Genomic DNA, 26,050 nt, shown 5'->3' on the forward strand with positions numbered 1-26,050 from the left:
GAAGGGTTCTGTGCATGGGAAAGCGATTTTGAGCATTCAAATGAAAAACCCTTCCAACGGGGTGGGAGGCAGGCTTTGCAGGAGGGTGCGGGGCGCCGGGGGTAGGGTGGTGGTTTGCTGGTGTGTGTCTCCCGGAGCATCCAGCTCTCCTCTTTCCCGGGCTTGGGGCGGTCCTCTTCGCTTCCAATCCACCTGCCCGCGGCGGTACCCGCGCCCCCTGGCGTCCCGAGGGGCGCACGGCGGCCGGGGGGATGGCGAGGTGCTCCGGCTGGCCCGCTGGGGATGCGAAGGTCTGGCGGCGCGGGGCTGATTTAGTGGCCGGGGCTGTAGTACAGGCTGTCCCCGGCAGCCGGCGGAGTCGGGGAGCCCACGTGACGGCCCCGGCTCTCCGGTGAGCTCCCCAAACAGACGCACACCCAGCCACTCGCGCGCGCGCGCACGCACGCACACACACACACACACACACACTCGTGCACACACACACACACACACGCGCACCCACACATACACGCACGCACGCACGCACCCCAGCCCGGCGCGCACACGGCCGCCCGCTCTGCCTCTGCGCCCTGCATCCCGACTCGCTCGTCCTCTCGCTTCCCCCTGCGGTCCCCCGCTCTGCGCGCACACAACACACACGCGCACACGCGCACACACGCGCGCACACACGCAGCCGGCACAGGCGGCGGCGGCGGCGGCGGCTGCCCGAGTCAGGACGAACCTCTCTAGGTACCGTCTTGAGAGGCGGCGGCGGCGGCGGCGGCCCGAGCATCCCTGCTCAGCCCGAGGAGGAGCACCGCCGGGAGTTCCCTTCCCCTCGGCCATCTCCTTCACCCTTTCTTTGCTTCATTTTTGCCAGAGAATTTCAGCTGGCTTATTGATTTCATTTGATTTTTGAACATTTTTCGTTGCTTTTGTGTGTGTGTGTGTGCGTGCGCTTTTTTTTTCCTTCTCCCCCCTTTCCTCGTTTTATTTGCATCCAGAGCATGGCGGGCTGCGGGCTGTCGGAAGACACCTTCTCTTCCTTCTTTTACAACTACGGCTCCTCCTGGGAAAACCCTTCCAGCCAGGTAAGGGGTGGCTCGGTGCCGGGCGGCGTCGCGCCCGGTGCCCCCCGCCGCTCGCTCACTTGGCACCAGGCGGGGGAGAAGCAGCGGCTTGGGAGGGGGTGGGGAGATTGGGGGGGCAAGTGGGTCGCACTGTCTGGGTCAGCGCCAACCAGCTATCGAGGTGCCCTCTTCCCCCAGCACCACCTTTCCGGGGCTTCAGGGTTTGTGGCGTCCCTCGGGTGCCCGTTCTGCCACCGACACCTACCCCTCCTCACCTCCCAGCCCAGCGGGAACCGAGAAAGAGGCAGGAGCTGGCGCGTTACCCCGAACAACTCCAGGCACAAGCAGGGAACTCGAGCGCAACCTTCCCCAAGTCGCCGCGGGCGCCGCGCCCCTGTGCGCCCGGCACCTGCCCGCCCTCCGGTTGGCGCCGAGGGGCTGCAGAGCCGCGACCCCCACCCCCGCGACGTGTTGTCCCTCCACTTCCCCCCTCCAGGGCTCCCAGCCACCTCTTTCCCTAAAATGGCTGCACTCTCAAGTAGTGGCGTCCCCTGACCCTCGAGGATGGGGAAGGGGCTGAGTGGAGGCTCCGCTCCACCCGACCCCGCGCCTCCCCGGGCGCTCACGAGCACCCCACGAACACACACTTAACTTTGATGACTGTGCAATGCAGTCCGGCTGCATCGTGTCCTGCACGCTCCCCGCCACCGGCCTGTAGGTGTGTGTGTGTTGGTGTGATTCGAGGGGCCTGGGGAGGCAGCGGGGGTGGATGCGGGAAGTGGGGGCGTGGAAAAAGACGGGTGTCAGCGGGCCACGGGTTACCTGGAGAGACAGGCATGTGCTCAGGGTCTGACGGCGCGGGAGAAGGGGGGGGGCTTGCAAAAGCTATTCCGGGAGCCAGAGCGAGAATTAGAGGAAAATGCCTTTTAATTAAATAACTGTTGTAGTCTGCTGCCCCCACTGCTTGTTTGGTGAAAGTCTACAGGCATCTGTCATGTCCAAACTGCATCGGGAAGTGGAGCTGGGGGTCCAGGGACGGAAGGAGTGAGTGGTGTGTGCGTGCGTGTGCGTGTGCGTGTGTGTGTGTGTGTGTGTGTGTTCGCGCGTGGCGGGCTGGGGAAAGTTGGGGCCAGCGGCCAGGTGGAAGAGCAGTGGTGTAGGTAGTAGCTTAGCATCCACTCGGTGGTCCGGCCGGGTCTCCGGGAGTTCCCCGGCCCGGTGGCGTGCACACCTAGGGGTGCGGGCCAGCAGGGCCGTAGGGGGGGGGGGTTGTCCGAGAAAAGAGCTCCGTCCAGCCGGGCTCTCCGGGCCGCCGTGGCGTGTCTCTCCCGAGCCCGCTCGCCGGCCCTCCAGCCTCGGCCGCTCGCGGGGCTGCCCGCCCGGCGTTGGCGCGCTCCCTCCCGGGCCCAGGGCGCAGCGCGCTCCAGCGAGCTCGCGGCGGGAGGGGCGGGGGGCGGGAGGCAAAGCCCTAAAGCAAAACAACCGGGAAATGTGCTCCGCCGCCCCCGCACCACCCTGAGCCCTCCACAAACAGATCGCCAAAGTAGTAGCGGTCGGGAGAACACGTCGCCTCTCCGGCGGTGGCTCGTCCCCCCGCCCTCCGTCCCCGAAAGCGCCGTGGCTACCCGAGTGAATAATCCAGAAAGGGCCGCCCGGGAGCTCGGAGAGGCTCCGGAAGCCGCGGCACGACATCGCCGGGCGGCCGCGAGCATCGGCCACATCGCCGGGTCGCCCCCGGGCATCTGCTCGCCGCCGGGCGCACGGCCCCGGGTGCAGGACGACGGGGTTCGCAGTGATACGGCCCGGGAGAGGGGAGGCCTCGCCGAGAGGGCAAACTTGCGGTAGCTGCCGAGACTGGAGTTGGGAACCCTGGAGAGGCACGAATGGGGTCAAGGAGGGTGCCCTGGCAGCCGGTGGCGTGGGAGGGGGTGGTTTTCTAGGCCACCCTCGTGGCTGGCCCCCAAGTTCTCTCCACGTCTTCCGGGATTGCCCGGAGTCAACGACCCCTTTGCTTGGCAAACTCAGGAGCCCACGAGCCTCTCCCTCTCTCTCTCTCTCTCTCTCTCTCTCTCTCTCTCTCTCTCTCTCTCTCTGTGTGTGTGTGTGTGTGTGTGTACGCGCGCTTGTGCGCGCTCGTGGTTGCCGATGAGTCAGAAACCAACCCCAGATGATGCCTTTGAGGACCAAGGCCAGAGGCTTGAAACGCACACGCACACACACGCACACGCACCAGCCTGGCCGGCTTTCGGGTTGCCTCGGCAGGGCCGCGCCCCCCACTGTTGGAGTGAGATGCGTTAGGAGAAGTTTCCACGTGCCTCCGACCTGCCCCTCGGGCCGCTCGGTTCTCCCCGGGAGGAAGAGCGGGGAGACACGGTGCCGGGAGGCACGCAGCGAGAGATACCGCTCCAAGGCGGAGGGGCGGTTTCGCAGCCTCTTTAATGAGATAGGAAAGAAGTCGTGGGAAGGGCCAAGGAGGCCCGATTTCTCCAGACAGGTAGTCACGTGCAAACTCCTTGGAAACCAGAGCAGGTGGGCGAGAGGGAGAGGTGGGGGGGGGGGAGGGAGGCGGGGTGAGTCAAGGAAAGAGCCCTGGAGGGGGACATTTACGAAAACAGGTAAACTGTTGGCTTCTTCGGGTAAAGTTAGTTTAACTTGATTAGGAAGAGGATTTCCCCAAAAGGCAACATCTTTCCTCTAGAAAGGGAGACGCATCGGGGCCAAGAAAACGCCTAGAATCTCCGATGGAGCGGCTGGCGTCGGGGGCGGAGGGCGGTGCTCCCAGACTGGTCCAGGGGAGCGAACTGCTCGGAGAGAGGGAGAGAAGGGGAGAGAGGTGAGGGGGGTGTTGGTTCTTCCCTGGCTGCGGTACGAACTTTAGGCTAAAGTGGCAGACAGATGGAAGATGGGCCTCGTTAGGGGAAGGGGCCTTCACATGCGGAGGGAGTAGGGGCTGGTACCAGGATTGGCGGTTTCCGAAGCAGACACCGAGGGCGGCTTCGCAGAGCAATCTAGTGTGTGCACTGGGGCCTTGCTGAATTCGTCTGTCTTTACAGCGTTTGGGCTTGGGCAAATGACTGCGAAAACGGCTCCAACTCTCCCTACGAGGAGAAAGGAGAAAACAAAGGCAATAGTTAAAATCCTCTCTCCCCCGTATGAGCAGAGCTGCCATAGGGGGAGGCCAGGGCCAAATTTGGAAGAGTGAGACTTATTCATGATTTTACCTGAATTGCTGCCAAAGAGCTTACAAATCCTCTCTTCCCTAAAAATAGCGAGTTCTTCAAATATAATTTGTTTACGCTACCTCAATTAAAAATAAAACCCCCTCCGTGTTATAAAGTGCTTATGAAGGTAAGGTTTGACTGGACTAAAAAAAAAAATCAAGCTTTTTATTTCCAGATCAATAACATGTGCTCTCAACATCTAATACCATGTAAAAGGAGCCTTTTTCTAACATCAATAGCAGGCAGGCATGGCTTAGTAGAGGCCCCTTTCCTGGAATCACAAGGCATTTTGATTACTTTCATTTTCACAAGAAACATGATTATGACACCTCTCGTTATAAACAAACGAGTGAAAACTGTAATGAAGATGGAGATTCTTGATATCTAGAAACAAGCGGGGCATGTATTTACTGCTAAACTGTGCAAAACAAACAGGAATGCAGCCACCTCTCACGGTTGAAGGGAAGGTTTCTTTTTCAGCTGTTCGGTGACATTTTATTATTAAAGCTGGGGAGGGTGGTGATTTTTTTTTTTTTTTTTTTGGAGCGAGCCCAATGTGTATTAGAGCCGAAATTACATCTGTTACCATTTTAAAAACTGGGAAATTCCATCCTGTATCTGAGTAGACCATGTTGCAAGTATTTTGCATCCACTTGTCAATGTGCAAAATATACCAACCGCTTGTGTGTGTGTGTGTGTGTGTGTGTGTGTGTGTGCAGGGGTGGGGCGTGGGGGGAGCATCTGCTTAGGTGAAATTTATTTCTTCAATTAGAACAAAACCCCCAATTAAAGTGTATATGTAAAGTGTCTGCTTTGGCTCCGTGCAGCAGACAGCACACTATTCTTTAATTTACAGTTTCACGCCTAGGGATGGCAGTAGTGCAAGCTTCCAGAACTAGCTTAATCTTCTCATGTGTGCTTTTCACTCTGGGATTCTCCCCCTGTAGTTGTTTAAGCTTCCTACCTCCCTCTGAAGCCAGCCGGACAGTGCTTACCTTTTGGACCTAGGTCACCTTAAATAGTCATTACTATGTTGGCCCAGATCGAAGGAGGCCAGGTCTGTATCATACAGAATCAATCAATGGAAAGTGAAAAATGGAGCTAATTAGCTGACTGCTTGGGTGTCTGCGGGGCCAGACATCTGGCTTTACTTACCTGATTGGCCAGCTCTAGGTATGGGAGCTTTACTTGGAGTTTGTGAGAAAGACAGAGACTTGACCACACTCTAACATCTCATTGTTTCTTGTTCCATCACATTTTTCAGACTCGAAACATAAAATGGCATCCTTATAAAGGCATTTGTGTTCTGTCCTCTCAGAGCAGGCTGTAGCTGTGTTGAATCGAGCTCTGACCGTTCCTTAGTACCTGTAGTTCTTTGCACTTTATCTTTTCAAGCAGGGTAGAAGTTACAATACAGATTCATTACTGGATGTGGGTAAGTCGTTAAAAGCTTGTTTTCTGTACCTTGTTTTATTTTTTGGCGGGGTGGGTGAGAGGTCCTTGGTACTATTTCCATAAATAGTAATAGACCAAACAGGAAGTACCATGAAGAATTGAATATTTTTTCTTTTTTCTGGTTATTCTATTCCACAATTTTTAAAGTGATTCATAGAGGTGAGACAAGATTTGAGAATATTTTCCATTTATTTACAACGTTTTTAGCTAGCCAACATCACAAAGCTCAAAAAATATAAACTGAAATTCTATACGTTTTAGATAAACACTTTTATTTTCCTGAAGATGTATATATGTGAACTTCAAACCATTTTTGAAATTATATGTGTGTGTGTATGTTTGAGAGAGAGAGAAAGAGAGAGAGAGTGAGTGAGAGAGGGGGGAGGGAGGGAGGGAGGGAGAGGGAAAGAAAGGCAGATAGAGAGAGAGAGAATGGGCATGCTAGGGGCCTGTAGCCACTGCAAACGAACTCCAGACACATGTGCCACCCTGTGCATCTGGCTTTACATGGGTACAGGGGAACTGAACCCAGATCCTTAGGTTTTGCAGACAAGCACCATTACCATTGAGCCATCTCTCCAACCCTACAAACCATTTTTACTTTATTTTATTTATTTGTTGTCTGCAGGAGAGTCAACCCATGGCCTTGTACATGCTAAATATGTGCTCTACCAATGAGTTGTAAAGCCCTAGCTTATATATATATATTTAATTTTAAACTTTTTATTTTATTTATTCATTTGGAGAGAGAAAGTGAGGGGGGGAAGAGGAGGGAGAGAGAGGGAAAATGTAGGCACACCAGAGCCTCCAGCCACTGTAAACGAACTCCACATGCATGCACCCCCTTCTGCATCTGGCTTTATGTGGGTACTGGGGAACCAAACTCCGGTCATTAGGGTTTGCAGGCAAACACCTTAGCTGCTGAGCCATTTCTCGAGTCTCTATAAGATGTTTTTAAAGTGCATTTGTACATTTTTACACTAAATAAAATTTAAAGGTCCTCCTGTGAGTATACCTCACATAACTCTAGTTTCTCTTTTTTATTAAAAATTTGTTTTATGTATCTATTTGCAAGGAGAGAAAGATAGTGTGAAAGAGAAAGGAAGAATGGGCATGCCAGGGCCTCAAGCCCCTGCAAGCAAACTCTGACACATGCGCCACTTTGTATGTTACTACTTTGTGTGAGCATCTGGTTTATGTGGGCACTGGAGAATTGAACCTGGGCCATTAGCCTTTATAGGCAAGTGCCTTTGGTTTTTTTGAGGTATGTTCTCACTTTAGCCCAGGGTGACCTGGAATTCACTATGTAGTCTCATGTTGGCCTCAGACTCACAGTGATCCTCCTACCTCTGCCTCCTAAATATTGGGATTATAGGGATTAAAATCATGTGCCACCATGCCTAGCTTTTATTTTTTATTTTATTTTATTTTATTTTTTTGAGGTATGTTCTCACTCTAGCCCAGGCTGATCTGGAATTCACTATGGAGTCTCAGAGTGGCCTTCAACTCACAGCGATCCTCTTACCTCTGCCTCCCAAGTGCTGGGATTAAAGGTGTGAACCACCCCACCCAGCTTTTTTTTTTTTTTAGGTAAGGTTTTGTAGTCTCAGGGTGGCTTCGAGTTTAGAGTGATTCTTCCACCTCTGCGTCCCAAGTGCTGGGATTAAAGGTGTGTGTCAGTAAGCCTGACTCCAGCTCTTTTAAAAAATGTCCTTTTATTTATTTATTCATTTATTTGGGAGAGAGAGAGAGAGAGGGGGGGGGAGGGAGGGAGGGAGGGAGAGGGAGAGAGAGAAAGAGAGAAAGAAAAAGGCAGATAGAGAGGGAGAGAATGGGCACGATAGGGTCTCCAGCCACTGCAAACAAATGAATTCCAGATTCATGTACCTTGGGCATCTGGCTTACCTGGGTCTTGGGGAATTGAACCTTGGTCCTTAGGCTTCACAGGCAAGTGCCTTAACTGCTAAGCCACCTCTCCAGCCCCTCTAGCTCTTTTTAAAATAAATTTTATTTATTTATATGTGTGTGCATGTATATGTGCACACATGTGTCGGGCATGCCAAAGCCTCTTGCCATTACAAACTAATTCCATATGCACCATGTTTTTGCATATGTGGATGACTTGGAAATTGAACACTGGCAGGCAGGCTTTGCAAGCAAGAGCCTTTAACCACTGACCCACCACTCTAGTCTCCAATTCTAGTTTTTCAGAGTTCTTCTGGGCAGACAAAGAAGGAGACTTGAAGTGACAGGCTTGCTGTGAGTCTTCTGTTTTTAAAACATATTTTACAAATAATTTTTATTTATTATTTATGAGAGACAGACAGAAAGAGAGAGAGAGAGAGAGAGAGAGAGAGGCAGATATAGAGAGAAAATGGACAACTCAGGGCCTCTAGCTACTTCAAACAAACTCCATATACATGCGCCACTCTGTGCATCCAGTTTTTTGTGGGTACTGGGGAATCAAACAATGTTCTTTGGTTTTGCCAGCTGCTAAGCCATTTCTTCAGGCCATGTTGTAAGTCATCATCATCTTCTTTGTTTTGTTTCTTTTTTTTCTTTTCTTTTTCAAGTAGGGTCTCACTGTAGCCCAGGCTGACCTGGAATTCACTTTGTATTCTCAGGGTGGCCTCCAATTTACAGTGATCCTCCTACCTCTGCCTCCCAAGCGCCGAGATTAAAGGCGTGCACCACCACGCCTGGCCAACTATTCTTTTTTAAAAAGATATTTATTTTATTTTATTCATTTATGAGAGAGAGAGAGGGAAAATGAATTGGCATGCCAGGGCCTCCAGCCACTTTAAACGAATTCCAGATGCATGTGCTACCTTGTGCATCTGGCTTACGTGGGTCCTGGGAAATCAAACCTGGGTCCTTTGGCTTTGCAGGCATACATCTTAACCACTAAGCCATCCCTCCAGCCCTGTGAGTCTTCCTGAGAGGCTAATTTCCATGAACTATCAGCTGGAAAATATTCTGTATTTTTTACAAACCTGAAACTTGAGGATCAAATAATGGTGATAGTAACAGCCACTTCCCTCCCTCCTTTTTTTCTTTCTTTCTTTTTTTTTTTTGGTTTTCCGAGGTAGGGTCTTGTTCTAGCTCAGGCTGACCTGGAATTCACTCTGTAGTCTCAGGGTGGCCTCGAACTCACGGCAATCCTCCTACCTCTGCCTCTTGAGTGCTGGCTACTCCCAGCTATCCTCCTTTCTTTTGAGGCAGGGTCTCACTTTAGCCCAGGCTGGCCTGGAGCCCACAGTGACCCTCTGGCCTCAGCATCCTGAGTGCTGGGATTAAAGGCGTGTGCCACCACAGCTGGATTATAACTAGTCTTTTGAAATGCTATTCCAAATATTTTCTGTTACTCATTTAATCTCAACAACAACATATGAGGTACTTCTATTATTCCCATTTTGCAGACAAGGAAAACAAGACAGAATTAAGCCCTTGTTAAGATCTCAGCACTGCAAATTGGGAGGCTGGCTAGGCAGGCAGCCTGGGGCCAGCTTCTTTTTACCCTCTGCACTGTCCCTGACAACCTGAACATACTGTGAGGCTCTTTGCCCATTTCTAGCAAGTTTTTGATGATGTCATTTATTTGTGAGCTTCTTGAAATAGTGGAGAGCTCCTTTGCTTGTCAGCTCTGTCCACTTTTCTTTCTTTATGTCACTGGATAAGATTCTCTTTGGGGAATGAAGTGACACTGTCTGCTTTGGTAGAGCCGACCAGAACTCCTTAATGCCTTTTTGCTTCTCTTGGTGATGGACTGGTGATGTTTGAGGTTAACATCGTTTTTGCTATAAACAGTTGATTCAGCTGAAGAGACAGATTAAAAAAATATTTTTATTTATTTATTTTAGAGAGACAGAGAGATAGAGAATGTGCACACCAGGGCCTCTAACTACTGCAGAGGAACTCCATGTGCATCTAGCTCACATAGGTAATTGAGGACTCGAAGCTGGGTTCTTAGGCTTTTCAGGCAAGTACCTTAACTGCTAAACCACCTCTCCAGCCCCCCCCCTTTTTTTTATGAGTAGGGTTTCACCAGGCTGACCTGGAATTCACTATGTAGTCTCAGGGTGGCCTCCAACTCACTGTGATCCTCCTACCTGTGCCTCCTGAGTGCTGGGATTAAAGGCGTGTGCCGCCACGCTGGGCTCCAGCCACTTTTTTTTTTTTTTTTTTAGGTAGGGTTTCACTCTAGCCCAGGCTGACCTGGAATTCACTATATAGTCTCAGGGTGGCCTTGAACTCACGGCGATCCTCATACCTCTGCCTCCCAAGTGCTGGGATTAAAGGCGCCACCATGACCAGCTCCTTTTTTGTATTTTTAAGGTAGGGTCTTGTTCTAGCCCAGGCTGACCTGGAATTCACTATGTAGTCTCAGGCTGGCTTTGAACCTCCAGTGAGCTTCCTACTTTTGCCTCCTGAGTGCTGGGATTAGAGGCATGCACCACCACACCTGGCCAAATGGGGCTTTTAGATTGTCACCTTACCAAATCAAACAGGGAAGAGAAATTTTATATTGTTCAGATGCAGTTAAGCCCTCCATCTCTGTCTTCTCTCTCTCTCTCTCTTTCTCTCTCTCTCTCTCTCTCTCTCTCTCTCTCTCACACACACACACACACACACAGGCATATACTCACCTTCATTTTATAATCTAACCCATATCTTGTGGGCTTGCAGTGTGTGTATTTATGTCTGCAAATCAGCGTGAGGCATGCCTTTCTCTTCATAGCTGTGTTATATCAAGTGTCTTCTGTACTGAGTCAGACACCTAACATTTATGTCCATCATGAACTAATGCCTTTTAGTGGCTCAGCCCTTAAATTGTGTCCCTCCTCAATATAGTTGTGGGAAGGGGAGGGAAGACATTAAATGTCAGTAGCTTCAGCAAGACAGTCTCTAGAAAGAGGGCAGAGTTACTCTCTGGTCTCACGTTTCTGTGGCCTAGCAGCAATGTAAAAGTGCAGGGTTTGCAGTGGAATGAGAAGACAGTCACCTCCTCTTTGTAGCTGTCATCAAGGAAGCGGAACTTCCTTCCAGAGAGACCATAGGAAGTCAGTGACCACACTGGCAGCAGATGTGAATGCGCACAGCGGACAATATCAAATAAAAGGGCAGCAGAGAGTGATTTGCTGTTGAAGGCAGTGTGACTTTTTGGTGCCTTCAAAGAATTCACATATTTTCAATATAATACTTATAGTCAAATATTTCTTTTCTTTTCAATTATTATGTGTTTTTAAAAAAGAAGTAAAGTAGAAATCACCATTGGGTGATGTTACAATCTTCTCATAAAGATAGATCTTTAAACAAATCCCAGTACCTTTAGGAATAGGGTACCAAATTGGTGCCTCCCTCTTTTTGTTTGTTAATAAGAATCGACCTGGCTTATTAAAAATATGCATGGGCCTGTGTGCATTTATTTGTTTATTTGGTGTATACACTTAGCAGAGGGGGAGTTTGTGCTTGGGGAAGTCTCACCTTGACTGGAAGAGGCTGCTGTGGGACCCTAACACAGGGACACCTGCGGTGGGGGTGGGGAGGGGGAGATGGCGGGTGTGAGGGGAAACATAGGTGTGGAAACTTAAGGAAACGAGGAAAAGCCAGTATGTGGGTATCACATGCTTCCCTCTGCAGCATGCTCTTCTGATCACATTGGAAACAGAGCTGCAGGTCATAGCTTCAAGGCAAAGCGAGAATCAAGATTCTACCTGGAGGAAGTCAGCACGCCAGGACATCCCTTGGGGAAAAGAATCTTAGAAACTGGGTAAAAAAAAAAAAAAGACATAAATAAAAATGGGAGCTCACCAACACACCCAGGCACATTTTGTCCCAATTTATTATTTCTAGTAGCAGTTTAGCCCCTAATGTTAACAATGAGTGATCATGATTCCGTAGTTTCGTTTACAGCATAAATTAGCATTTTGTTTTCTGTTACAGCTTTTGAATGAGGAATTATAATGTATAATTTGCTGAAAATAGATGTTATCATCTCTTAGGATGAGAACAACCACATAAACTTGAACAAATGATAAAAATGGAATCAATTACATTTCAAATGGAAGTCGTTTACAAACCCCCAAATACAAAGTGGCAGTAGTAGCTGGTTATTGTAACAAATAATTAGTTTTTTTAAACAACATTTATTGAATTCCATTGACAATTTGGTAATTGTTCTCAGTTGGCTGTAACCCTCCCTCTTCTGAAACAAAACTGGCAAGGAATGACTACATTTTATAAACTAAACTGCATTTTGCCTCATCAATTTACATTTCACCCAGGATGTACACTTATTCGTGTATATAACCTTTGTGAGTAATAGGAAGAAAACATCAAATTCTGTCACCCGGCTTAGGTGACAGATAAATATCCAAGGTCTGGTGACGGAGGGTATTTCCAGGTCCCAGGGGCATTGGGTGGGGGGTGGCGGGGAGCAAGGAGTGAATTTGGATGTGTATGAGCATAGGTTGAAAGAAGAAAAGATATCATCATGACTTATCAAATGGGCAGGTCATGGTTTTTTAGCAGGGATTGTTTCCCAGACCTATTGCTCTCTTCCCTTGACACTTTCTGTCTTGTATTGTCATACCCCATGTTCCCCTGTCATCTCCCACCCTACCGAGGAAGCTCCTTTGGAAAGAAAACTCTTAGTTCCTGGTCCCTCATCATGGCCAGCCTGTAGCAGACAGGTGGCATGTGCCAGATAAATAGCTAAAGTTTCAGAAAACAACTTTTCTGTCATGACACATGTCACTTTATTTATTGTTCTTTGTTCCTCCTCTTAGAGTGAGGAGGACAATTCTGCAATGTCTTTTTTTGGTTTGTTTGTTTTTTGTTTTTTCGAGGTAGGGTCTCACTCTGGTCCAGGCTGACCTGGAATTAACTCTGTCATCTCAGGGTGGCCTTGAACTCATGGCAATCCTCCTAGCTCTGCCTCTCGAGTGCTGGAATTAAAGGCGTGCGCCACCACGCCCGGCTTGCAATGTCATTTTTTGAAAATGGGAATTTGACTTGGAGATCAAATGAATCCTGTTTCCATTAAAGAGTCCCCAGGGAAGAGCATGGTTGGGCTATCATAGGCTCACTTAAGCCTCTTAATTTTTTAAAATGAAAAATTCTGAAGTGTATGCTTAAATTGATAAATTCAGAAAGAGTCAAGGAGGAAAAGCAAGAATTGGAGGGCATCATAGTTTTATACTTTTTGTTACTGTTACATGCTGAGTGGCTTACTCATTTCTGATTATTTCTAAAAGATTAATCCATTTCTTTAAAGTTAATATGCAAAGAAATTTGTTCAACATCACTTTATTTTTAGATCCCACGATTTAGTCTGAAACAAATCAGTGGTGCATTAGAAACGCACAAGAATGTATCTAATGATGGGAGTCGGGCTGAACAGATGCTAAAAAAGATGCTTCGTGTGAAGTCAAGGGAGCTGCGGAGGGAATGGGAAAAGTCTCTAGAAGTTGGAGGGCTTGTGAGGTGAATGCTGTGGAGACATCCACCCGCCAAGTGTGTGCTGTGGAGGGCAGAGCAAAGAGATTTCACTTGCTCCTACATGAGAGCAGCAACAGTGATACCCATCCCTATCACAGCTGGTGAGGTTTCAGTGACACCTTGGTTTTGTTTTGTTTTTGTTTCCAGGTAGGGTCTCACCCTAGCACAGGCTGACCCAGAATTCACTATGTAGTCTCAGAGTAGCCTCAAACTCTCAGCGATCCTCCTACCTCTGCCTCCCAAGTACTGGGATTAAAGGCATGTGCCACCATGCTGGCTTTCAGTGACACCTTGGACCTGGAAGACTTTTTCTTTCTTTCTTCTTTTTCTTTGTTTCTTGTTTTTTGAGGTAGAGTCTCACTCTGGTCTAGGCTGACCTCAAATTAACTATGTAGTCTCAGGGTGGCCTCGAACTCACAGTGATTCTCTTACCTCAGCCTCCTGAGTGCTGGGATTAAAGGTGTGTGCCACCACTCCTGGCTGACTTTTTCTACTGACTAATGAATGGCCAAGTCAAGACCGGTCTTCTCAGCCATTTCTTCAGTCAGTCTGGGATACTTACTACACTGCCTACAGCATAATAGATTCTCAGTAAATTATGTTGAGTCTATCACAGAAGAATCCATTTATCAAGCACTTTACTATAACATTGGACAAATCTTTAAAAGTGCTTTAACATGGACTAACTCATCAAAATATTCCTACAGAATAGCTGCTACTAGTAATGTTATGTGTTACAAATGAAGAAGCAGGGAGGCAGAGAGATGAGCTGGCCTAACCAAGATCACACAGCTGGCAAGAGGCAGTGTGAGGATTTGAATCTAAGTGCATCTGATTGCCAAGTCCATGGTTGAGCTCTCATACCAGGCTGCCTTCAGTTGTGTGATCAGATGACTGGATGGACCGAGGGGCCTCATGGATGTGGGTGTGGGCTGCCAAGAGGACCTAACCTGGCTGCTGACAAGGCAGGAAGTGGATGAAGTGACTCGTGCTCTGAGACAGGGACAGTGCTGAGATGGTGTAGAGAAGGAGCTGCAGGGTTTAAGAGAGTCATGGCATATGTTCTGGGCTTTGAGGAACACAGAGGCTATGGGCAGAGAGAATGGGTGCAGGAACAGGGCAAAAGAGGGTGTTCTAGGCAGAAGGAATGTGTGGGAGGCACTAAGCATGGAGTACATGGCTGTTTGGTCAAATTTTTCACTTGATAAAATACACTGACTGCCTGCAATTTGCTGTCCCTGAACACAGGGAACTGAAATTGATACACACCCCCCCCCCATGAAATCACAAAAGCCTATAGCATGTATACATGAGATACATGGCTAGGTAGATGGAGGCTATGCATACAGTGCCTATCTCTATATAAGCTATGTAAAAGGTATAGGCACATCTACCCATGTATATCATATATACACATACTATTTCTTGTCTATCATTTATCCACGTATGTGTATATATCTACCTGCCCATCACATATCTATTTACCTATGTATCTAGCTATCTGTCATCTAGCTGGCATTATCTCTTTTATTTTTATTATTATTTTTTTTTGTTTTTCAAGGTAGGGTCTCATTGTAGTCAGGCTGACCTGGAATTCACTATGGAGTCTCAGGGTGGTCTCGAACTCATGGAAATCCTCCTACCTCTGCCTCCCGAGTGCTGGGCTTAAAGATGTGCGCCACCACTCCCAGAGCATTATCTCTGTTAAACTGTGAAATACCAAGGAGGAAAAAATAACGCTCACCAAAGGAAGGCAGCTTAGACTTCGGCAATGGACAGGGTGACCCTGGGACCTCCTTTGGAGTTACTGATTTACACACCAGCTGTCCACCTCCCACTCTGATCTCTTACTTAGCAAAGGGAAGGAACTACCACAGTAGGGGTCTTGTGAGTCCTGTCATGTAGGTTGGAGAGTTTTTCACCCTGTTTTATCTGACACAAGTTAGCCAGCAAGCAAGCTGTCAAATTTGGTTTAAATTTAAGATCTTTACATCATTGAAATTTGCTTGTTGACCGTGCAAAAAGAACAGTTTAATTAGGAAATCAAAGGTAAGGTTTTAGTTTTAGATTTTACTGCAGTTCAATCGATGGCTAAACTTCCTTCCTTCCTTCTTTCCTTCTTTCCTTCTTTCCTTCTTTCCTCCCTCCCTCCCTCCCTCCCTCCCTCCCTCCCTCCCTCCCTCCCTCCCTCCCTCCCTCCCTCCCTCTTTCTATCCTTCCTTCCTTCCTTCCTTCCTTCCTTCCTTCCTTCCTTCCTTCCTTCCTTCCTTCCTTCCTTCCTTCTTTCCTTCCCTCCCTCCCTCCCTCCCTCCCTCCCTCCCTCCCTCCCTCCCTCCCTCCCTCTTTCTTTCTTTCTTTCTTTCTTTCTTTCTTTCTTTCTTTCTTTCTTTCTTTCTTTCTTTCTTTCTTTCTTTCGAAATTAAAATTAGCCACCCAAGCTAGAGAATGAAATAGTATCAGAACTTGGGGACATACTCTAAGGGACATTCAGCAGTACTAATGAAATCCTTAATGCCTTGCTTTGCATGATGCCAAACTAAAAGGGTTCCAGGGCTTTGAAGAAAACAGCATAAAACATTGCAAATGGGAATGGAACCGTCTCCACAATGCTTGTCAAAAGCTTGTTATTTTGGGCTGGAGAGATGGCTTAGCCATTAAATGCTTGCCTGTGAAGCCTAAGGACCCCGGTTCGAGGCTCAGTTCCCCAGGTCCCACGTTAGCCAGATGCACAAGGGGGTGCACACATCTGGAGTTCGTTTGCAGAGGCTGGAAGCCCTGGCGTGCCCATTCTCTCTCTCTTCCCCTATCTGTCTTTCTCCCTGTGTCTGTCGCTCTCAAATAAATAAATAAAAATTTTTTAAAAAAAGCTTGTTATTTTAAGAAGTATGGCTCCATTGCTAGTTGATTTAAAAGAGTTTTATTTATTTATTTATTTGTGTGAGAGAGAGAGAGACACACACAGAAAGAGAGAGAGAGAGAGAGAGAGAGAGAGAGAGAGAGAGAATGAGCACATCAGGGCAGAGAGAGAGGAAGAGAGGAGAGAGAGAGAGAGAAAAAAAGAAAGAAAGAAAGAAAGAAAGAAAGAAAGAAGGAAAGAAAGAAAGAAAGGGCACATTAGGGCCCCCAGCCACTGCAAACGAACTCCAGACACGTGTGCCGCCTTGTGCATCTGGCTTACGTGGGTACTGGGGAATAGAACCTGTGTCTTTAGGCTTCACAAGCAAATGCCTTAACTGCTAAGCCATCTCTCCAGCCTGTTATAATTGATTTTCTTGACCCTGATACTAACATTTGCATTGGAAAGAAGTTAAAAATTATTTCCCTTGATTAAACTGGTCCTAAAGAACAAGTTGTCTAGAACCAACAGGCCAACTTGGTTATATGGATTATAATAAATATCAGTTTATTTTTTTTCCAAAAATTGGCTCTCTTTATTGTTTCTCTGGACTAGACAATCAGGTATGATGATGGTTTGGGGAGTGGTTGTGAACTGCAAAGTGCTGCTTTCATCATTGTTGTTATGGTGGAGAGTTTGCCTGCTGACAAGAGGAACCATTAAACTTGAATACAGGCCCAGGAAAAAAAGCACATGTTAAAGAAGCATTGTACTCACTTAGGTAACTATGTTAAAATACTTGTTTACAGCGATGTCAAGCATTTCCATTGCGGGGTTGAGGAATAATGAACAACTTGGTATTAAATGTCATTGCTTCCTGTGTAACTGAGTCTGTCAAATTGATCTCTATATGCATCCTTCCTGAAGTTGTGATGAGTCTTCCCCAAGCAGCATTTACTTGTTTCAATAAAGTAATTAGACAATGTTTTGGAATCTGAGGTCGGTGGAAAATACTCAAATATCCCTTTTCCAGAAAATTTTGGGAAAATGCTTAATCATGTATATGGGAATATACAGTACTTGAGAAGGGTGCAAGACAGGTGTGGTGGCCCACACCTGTAATTCCAGCACCTGGTATGGGGGGCAGAGGCAGGAGGTTCATCACAAGTTTAAGGTCTCCCAATCTGCTCTACATAGATAGCTGCAGGCCAGCCAGGGCTACATGGTGAGACTCTGTCTCAAAAATCCAAGAAAGAAAAAAGGTTGTATAGATATAAAACACTCCTTGAAAGAGAGTTGTTTTTAGATTAATTATGCATATTGTATTTAGAGTAAATAGTTAGATTTTTCCTTAATTGATTTATAAGCACCTTGGATTTGTGTGTGTGTGTGTGTGTGTGTGTTTGTGTGTGTGTGTTTGTGTGTGTGTGTGTGTGTGTACACACACATTAACATTATTTGTATCACATTAAATATAATGAAGGACATGAAAAAGGTACTAACTAATTTAAAGTATATTATGTGCCTGATCAAACTGGTCATTTGATGAGCAGATTTTTTTTTTTTTTCTTTTTTGAGGTAGGGTCTCACTCTGGTCCAGGCTGACCTGAAATTAACTCTGTAGTCTCAGGGTGGCCTTGAACTCACTGCGATCCTCCTAGCTCTGCCTCCCGAGTGCTGGGATTAAAGGCGTGCGCCACCACGCCCGGCAGAATTATTTTTTAATGCCTTCTAACTATTTAAGGAAAATCACCCAACAGTCACACAACTATCTACTAAAAGGGCCAGAAGTTAGAGGGATAGAAACATCCCTTTAAGTACTTCCATAAAAGGATATTTGCTGAAAAACAGAGGAGGGCTTCTCTGAAATTAGAAGGAATAGCTCTTTTGGTCTGCATTCTTTTTCATAGGGAATACTGTTTTTATATTTTACTCATTAATTAAAAACATATTTAAACTTGGTTCTCTATTATACTATTTTTGAAAACTATGTCCAGAAAAATGATAGAGATATATAATTTATTTCTCTTGTTATAAATATGATACCTTTTTATTTTAGAATTTTTTTTTCTTAAGAAAGTTCAGATAAAAGGAAAAAATAAACTATCGGTCATTTAAATACCTCAAGATAACTACTGAGCACATTTTGATGTATTTCATTCTAGTCTTTTCTCTAAGATTATGCATTTCTTGTTTAATTGACATTACTTATAAATATTTTATAACCTGATTTTAGTCAATTTACATATAATATTTTTATACCTCTATCATTTTCAGTTGGTCCATTTTCTATTGTATAATAACAGGACTGTTTATTTAAGTCTGATATTTATTAGGTGTTTAGGATATTGGTAATTATGGCTACACTTGATGTACACCTATGATTATATCTTTAGGAGGATATGTGATAATAGAGCTTTTGGGGTAAAGGACATACAAACTTTCAAGATTTTGTGTTGTCTCTCTGAAAAGAAGTTCAGCCACACAGGTGGCAGCTCCCAGTGAGAGGACCAGGGGAGCTGTTACAAAGCAGATCCTCTGTTTACAGAATTTTCTCCATCCATTTGAAAACTCATAAATAAATACTTAAAAATATTTTATTTATTTGAGGGAAATAAACAGGGAGGAAGAGAGAGTGAGAGCATCGGTGAGCCAGGACTTCCAGCCAGTGCAAATGAGCTCCAGATGCACATGCCACCTTGTGCATCTGGTTTATGTGGGTTCTGGGCCATGGAACTGGGGTCCTTTGGCTTTGCAGGAAAACACCCTAACTGCTAAGCCATCTCTCCAGCTCCCATGTAAATCTTTTTTAGTTGCTGTACCACTTCTTTCAAAAGTGAGGACCTTCCTTGCATAATAGGTTTTGCAGATTCTTTTGGCTAATAGAATAAACTGTAGATCTGAGCAAATGGTTTGTCTTGTGGTCATTTTGTCCCCTCCTCCCAGAGCATACCTCTGCAAACACCAGCTTATGTTCCATTGAGCTCTGCAAAGAAATGTCTTCTTTTTTTTTTTTTTCTTTTTCGAGGTAGGGTTTCACTCTAGTCCAGGCTGATCTGGAATTCACTATGTAGTCACAAGGTGGCTTCGAACTCCCAGTGACCCTCCTACTTCTACCTATTGAGTACTGGGATTAAAGGTGTGTGCCACCATGCCCAGCTAAGAAATGTCTTCTTGTTCTACTAACTGGGCTATTCTTTCTTTCTTTCTTCCTTCCTTCCTTCCTTTCTTTTTCTTTTTTTTGGTTTTTTTTTTTTTTTTGGTTTTTCAAGGTAGGGTCTTGCTCTAGTCCAGGCTGACTTAGAATTCACCATATAGTCTCAGGGTGGCCTCAAAGTCATGGCAATCCTCCTACCTGTGCCTCCCAAGTGCTGGAATTAAAGGTGTGCACCACCATGCCCGGCTAGTCACTGAACTATTCTCACCTTGAGCACAAGGAATCGGCCTGGACCCTAAGCCGCTTCTCTTATCATTCGCTGGGAAATTTTGAGAGAGCAATGTCGAACATGCACTCATGTGTCACACTTGTTTGTGCAGACTGGACCCAGCTACACAAAATATAAAGACTTTTGTGAGAATATGACTTGAGTGAAATGACAAAATGAAGACTGTGTCCTCTTCTCCAGTGTGCCCCTCTTCCTTTCTCAAGTGTTGTCAGTATTGCCTTTGGACCCTGACTATTGTAAATCATCCCCCCTTCCCTGAAACCTGCCTTTGCTACAATATAATTCTTCCCTAAGAAAGTGCATCCAGGGATGGAGAAATGGCTCAGTGGTTAAACACACTTGCTTGTAAGGCCTGATGGCTTGGGTTCAACTCCTCAGTACCCACATAAAGTCAGATGCACAAAGTGTGTCTGGAGTTTGCAGTGGGAGGAGGCCCTGGTGTGCCTGTATTTACTCTCTCTGTCTCTCTCTCTCTCAACTCAATAAACAAATGTATTTTAAAGATGAAGAAAGTGCATCCAGCCATGCCATATTGCTCATTTGCTCACACCCTTTAGGCCCAGGGGAGCTGTGGACAGACACAGTGTCCCGTATGTTACTTTCCACCATCACAAGGACTGTAGGATCCTCGTGTCCTCTGCTCCCTGCCAGCCCCCCCCCCCCATACACATCCCCTGGACTATACCCTACCATTCTTTCTCGTCATTTTCTCTCCTTCCAGTTAATCCCCCTTGTCCACAGGCTGGTGTTGTCTTCCCTGCTGTAACAGCCACCTCCAGAGGGTGGTCATCAGCATCCGCGTGTGGAGGACGGTTCTGATCACAGTTGTAACACTGCGCCATTGTGCTTTAACAGGTCACATCACCCACACCCTGGTCCCATCCTTTGGAATGTCTCTGTTCTGAATCTTACTTAGACAGTGTAACCACATCCAGTGATAGGCTCGCAGCTTTCCCACCTGCTCCTTCACACATTCATCTGCAAGATCCCTGCACCACTGCCCCTTTTTCCCAGCTTCTCAATATACTCCTCCCATTCCTCCTTTATTAATGAGTTAGAGATTTCAGGACATATCATTTTCAATACTCTCTTGCCCAAGCCTCAAAGATCTTAGTCTTTTTGTTCTATATCTGTCCACAAAAAAAAAATCTCAGTCTTGGGTTAGCCCAACCAACTGCCTTCTTTGCTTCCTCATTCATGCAGGCCATTGCCTGGTGTTGGATAAAAACCAGTTATGCCAAATAATGCCACTGTAATTTTGTATCTTCCAACTTCAGTGTCTTTTGGCAAGTCTAATATGGTACATGATACTCATTTACTGTCCAAACAATGCCCATGGTCCCTTAACTCCTTTGACCACATTACCCCTTCCCATGTGAGGATTCCAGTTTGGCCAATGTGAGTTCTTCTAGTCTCTTATCCATGTCAAGATCCCCATCACTCTTATCTTTCCTTCCACTTCTGCAGTGGCATCATCTCTTCCCATCTTTTCCCAGACTTTGATTTATAAGGTATAGCTTCATGACTCAACTAAGTTAGGAGTGACTGCATTAAATTCTCCTACTTTGAGAATTCTTTCTTGAGCGCTACACTTTCCTGTAAGGTGTCCATCTTCTTTCGGTTGTATGGCATGAAAATCCTAGCTGATGTTGTGTATCATGCACTTTAATGGCATCAATCTGGAACTGTGGTTGGTTGCTCTCTATAGCTCACAGATTCCTGGAACCAAGGCAGATAATGTTTAAGGCAGGGCAGCCTATTTGTGCTGGGCTCAGCAAGAGAATTGTATTCACTCATTATTTTTAAATCCTCCCCTCTCATTCATTTTTTATTGCCTCTAGTAAGAATTTGGCCTTCAATACTTTGCTGAAATGCTTCTGGCAATCATTTCATAATTCCTTAATGTTGGAATTCTTAATAGCCCTTTTTAATGACATATCAATGATTTTGACTCTGCTGAAAAATTCTTTTAAAATATTTTATTTACAGAGAGAGAGAGAGAGAGAGAGAGAAGAGAAGAGAGACAGACAGAAAGAGAATGGGCACACCATGGCCTCCAGCTGCTGCAAATGAACTGCAGATGCATATACCACTTTGTGTATCTAGTTTTATATAGGTATTGGGGAATCAAACAGGCCATCAGGCTTTGCAGGCAAGTGCTGAGTCATCTCTCCGGTCCCTCCCCTTTTTTGAAAAAGGGTCTCATGTATGTCAGGCTGATCTCAAACTGGCTCTGTAGCAGCAAATGACTTTGACCTTTTGATCCTCTGGCCTCTACTTCCTCTGTGCTGAGATTACAGGCATATACAACACCTGGTGTTGAGGATTAAACTCAGGGTTTTGTTCGTTCTAGGGAGGTACTTTACCCATTGGGCCAACTCCCAAACCCTAAGAAATATTTTAATGTATGTGCAGGTGCATGTGCTTGTTTGGCGGGGGGGGGGGGACACACATGTGTGTATGTATGTGTGTGTGTGTGTATGTGTATGTGTGTGTATAGGCCAGAAGACAACCTTTAGAAATGCCGTCTACCTTTTTTGTTTGTTGGTTTTCAGAGGTAGGGTCTTACTCTAGCTCAAGTGGACCTGGAATTCACTATGTCCTCTCTGGATGGCCTCGAACTGTTGGTGATCCTCCTACTTTTACCTCCCAAGTGCTGGGATTAAAGGCCTGCGCCACCACGCCTGGCTGTATGTACCTTTTTTGAGACAAGTCCTCTCATTCATCTGGAGCTCACCAATTAGGATAGACTGGCCAGCCAGTGAGCTCCAAGACTCTGTCACCGCCTCCCCAGCACTTCATCACACCCCACATTTATGTGTGGGTACTGGCGATCAAATATAGGACCCCAAGACATGTATTTTTCTAACTAAGCTATTGCCTTAGCCCTTAGAAAAATTCTTTTTGACTTCTTTGATGTCTTTCTCATCTGTTGTTTTGTCTTATTCTCTTCTTAATCGACTTTCTTGCTTTGCCTGACTTGAAATGTGGATGTTCCTGAGGTCCCATCTTGAAGCTGTTCCTCCTTCACTCTATATTTATTCTTTCATAGCAGTCTACTCATTCTTAGAAATCAATTGCCTCACTGTCCTTCAAAGTCACATTTCAGACACACCTTCTCTCCTGACTTTAGAACTATTTAACCAGTCAGCTGCTCAACAGTCCCATAGATTTTTCCAATGTAGTATGTCAAAGGGACAATTTCTCACCCAGATTGCTTTGTTTTTGAATTCTCATCTGTGTAGAAGGCAGCAGTACTTATGCTACAGTGAAGTTAGTTGCCTTTTGCAGTACGGCAAAAATCATATCAAGATCCACTTGAGCCTAAAACAGCAGCCATGCATAGGCACACAGTTACATGGGCTAGGGATGTGGGCTGAGCCCAGCCATGGATGTAGTATGCAGGGTTCAGTTGGCTCGTGTGTCTGTGCTCAGCTGGCAGTTTTTTCACAGACCTGGCAACTGATTGGCTCATGGCTGGGGAGCTGAGCATAGTGGTGCTGTGTGTCAAGATTTCCATCCTCTAGCAGCCTTACCAAGAACTTACTTACATAATTCCTAAGAGTAAGAAGAGGAAGGTCATAGGAGGCTTGGATTGAAACTTACAGAAGATCACTTCTATCTCATGGGCAAGAACAAGTCAGAGGACCAGCCCAGATTCACGGAATGGCGAAATGAATTCCAATCCTTTAAAAAAAATTATTTATTTATTTATTTAAGAGAGAGGGAGAGGGAGAGAGAGACAGAGAATGGGCACAACAGGGCCTCTGGCTACCGAAAACAAACTCCAGACACATGTGCTACCTTGTGCATCTAGCTTACATGGGTACTGGAGAATCAAACCTGGGTTCTTAGGCTTTTCAGGTAAATACCTTACCTGCTAAACCATCTATCCAGTCCCTGAATTCCAATCCTTGATGGAAGATTCTAGTTTTAGCAGAGTCTCTAAGAACATATCAGAAGGAAATGCATGTGTGTGTGTGTGTGTGTGTGTGTGTGTGTGTGTGTGTGTAAGTTGCCACCTTTAAACCTTACTATGCCCATAATCTGAGGTGACCCACATCTCTAATATTTTTCTTTTTACTTATATGATCATGTCTTTATGGTAGCTTTTATATATTCCTGTCTCATCTGCTGCTGCACATCATTCTCAAGTTTAACCTCTGTATTAGTGTGCTAAGACTTCTATAGAAAAGTACCATAAACTGGTGTCCTAAACAACAGGATTATTTTTTCAAGGTAGGGTATCACTCTAGCCCAAGTTGACCTGGAACTCAGGCTGGCCTCGAACTCACAGTGATCCTCCTATCTCTGCCTCCTAAGTGCTGTGATTAAAGGTGTGCGCCACCACACCTGGCAGCAACAGGAATTTATGTCACTGTGGTTCTGGAGGCTGGAGGCTTGAGATCAAGGTGTTGACAGGTTTGGTTCCTTCTAAGATGGATGGATTTGTTCTAAACCCTTCTCCTTTGCCTGTAGATGGCCATCGATTCCAGTGTCTCATGTTTATTCTCTGTGTGTCTGTGAATAAACTTTTTCTTTTTATAAGGACACTAGTCTTGTTGGATTAGAGACCACTTTAATGTCCTTTGAATGTAATCACCTCTGTAAAGACTTCACATACTATTACATTCTGGAATCCTGGGGATTAGGACCTCCACCTGACCTTTCTGAGGGGACAAAATCCAGTGTAACGATACCATCCGTCTGTTCTCTTTTGCATCATTCTAAAATAGTGTTATTGTAGTGATGGAGCTGAAGTCTGAGGCCCTTTGTTAGGATTGTTAATGCAAAGTGTTATTATATTTTTGTCACTGATTCTATATCCTATACTAGACTGTTAGTTCTTTGAAGGTAGAATATTTATTTGTCTTAGTGTTATCATCGCATGGAATAGTGGGCTCCTAATAAACTGACTTGAATAAACTGAAAAAATCTGCTTCTGAAAACAAGAAGTAAAGTTACCAACTCTGAGAACAGGGTCTGCCAGAATATGGTGATGTCAAGATTTATAATTTAAAGAAGAGCAATGAATTCAGGCTTTGTGCTTTTGGGCTGACCATCAACACTGAAATAAGATTCATTTCTTTCTTTCTTTCTTTCTTTCTTTCTTTCTTTCTTTCTTTCTTTCTTTCTTTCTTTCTTTCTTTCTTTCTTTCTTTTTCCTCGAGGTAGGGTTTCCCTCTAACCCAGGCTAATCTGGAATTCACTATGTAGGCTCAGGGTGGCCCCCAACTCACAGTGATCCTCATACCTCTACCTCCCGAGTGCTGGGATTAAAGACATGTGCCATCACGCCCAGCTCTAAGATTCATTTCTTTACAATCTGATTCTAACTAGCACAGAATGATAGAAGGATTTCAGAATGTAACTTTCAAATCCACCTGTCCAATTAGAACATGTTTTGCTAAGTAAAGAAACAGGGTATCTTGCAAATGACAATGATGCTAAACTTTTCTAAAATAGCCTGGTTCTCCAAAGAACAAACCAACTATCATCTGTCTGTCTGTCTATCTCTATGTATCATCTATGTCTCTATCTCTCTGTCTATCTATTTATCTATTATCTATCTATCTATCAATTATTTGGAATTATATTAAGGAATTGCCTCATGCTGCTGTAGAGATCTATCTATTATCTATCTATCTGTTGCAGTCAGGTTCACACTGCTGGTAGAAATCACCCAACTAAGAGCAGCTTCTGGGATAAAGAGCTTTATTTTGGCTTTCAGGCTCAAGGGGAAGCTCCATGATAGCTGGGGAAAATGATGGCATGAGCAGAGGATGGACATTACCCCCTGGCCAACATAAGGTGGACAACAGCAACAGGAGAGTGTGCCAACACTGGCAAGGGGAAACTGGCTATAATACCCATAAGCCCACCCCAACAATACACTGCCTCCAGGAGGCATTAATTCCAGTATCTCCATCAGCTGGTGTTGCAGTCTGGTTTGCATTGCTGGTAGAAATCACCCAACCAAGAGCAGCTTCTGGGAAAAAGAGATTTATTTTGGCTTACAGGCTTGAGGGGAAGCTCCATGATAGCAGGGGAAAACGATGGCATAAACAGAGAGTGGACATCACTCCCTGGCCAACATAAGGTGGACAATAACAACAGGAGAGTGTGCCAAACACTGGCATGGGGAAACTGGCTATAATACCGATAAGCCCACCCCCAAAAATACACTCCCTCCAGGAGGCATTGATTCCCAAATATCCATCAGCTGGGGACCTAGCATTCAAAACACTTAAGTTTATGGGGGACACCTGAATCAAGCCACCACATTCTGCCCCTGGCCCCCATAAACTGATAAGCATACATGATATAAAATGCAATGCATTCATCTAACTTTAAAAGTCCCATAGTTTTTATCAATTCCAATGATGTTCATACATCCCCATCATCCAAGATCTTTTAACTGAGCCATAATACCAGAAACAACCTCAAAAAACCCATAATGGAGAGCCAGGTGTGGGGTGCATGCCTTTAATCCCAGAACTCGGGAGGCAGAGGTAGGAGGATTGCCATGAGTTCGAAACTACC

General features: G+C 45.7%; 1 protein-coding gene across 1 annotated transcript in view; it reads left to right on the plus strand.

Moving 5' to 3' along the window:
• The first annotated feature begins 745 nt into the window (after positions 1-745).
• The window catches only part of Ppargc1a (PPARG coactivator 1 alpha), a 757,100-nt gene continuing 731,795 nt past the window's right edge, over positions 746-26,050 (plus strand). The window contains exon 1 of the mRNA XM_004656094.2: positions 746-1,070. The gene's annotated coding sequence lies outside the window, so the exon portion shown is untranslated. The remainder of the gene's footprint in view (positions 1,071-26,050) is intronic.

Source organism: Jaculus jaculus, chromosome 11 (genome assembly GCF_020740685.1).
Source record: "Jaculus jaculus isolate mJacJac1 chromosome 11, mJacJac1.mat.Y.cur, whole genome shotgun sequence".
NCBI classification, from domain to species: Eukaryota; Metazoa; Chordata; class Mammalia; order Rodentia; family Dipodidae; genus Jaculus; species Jaculus jaculus.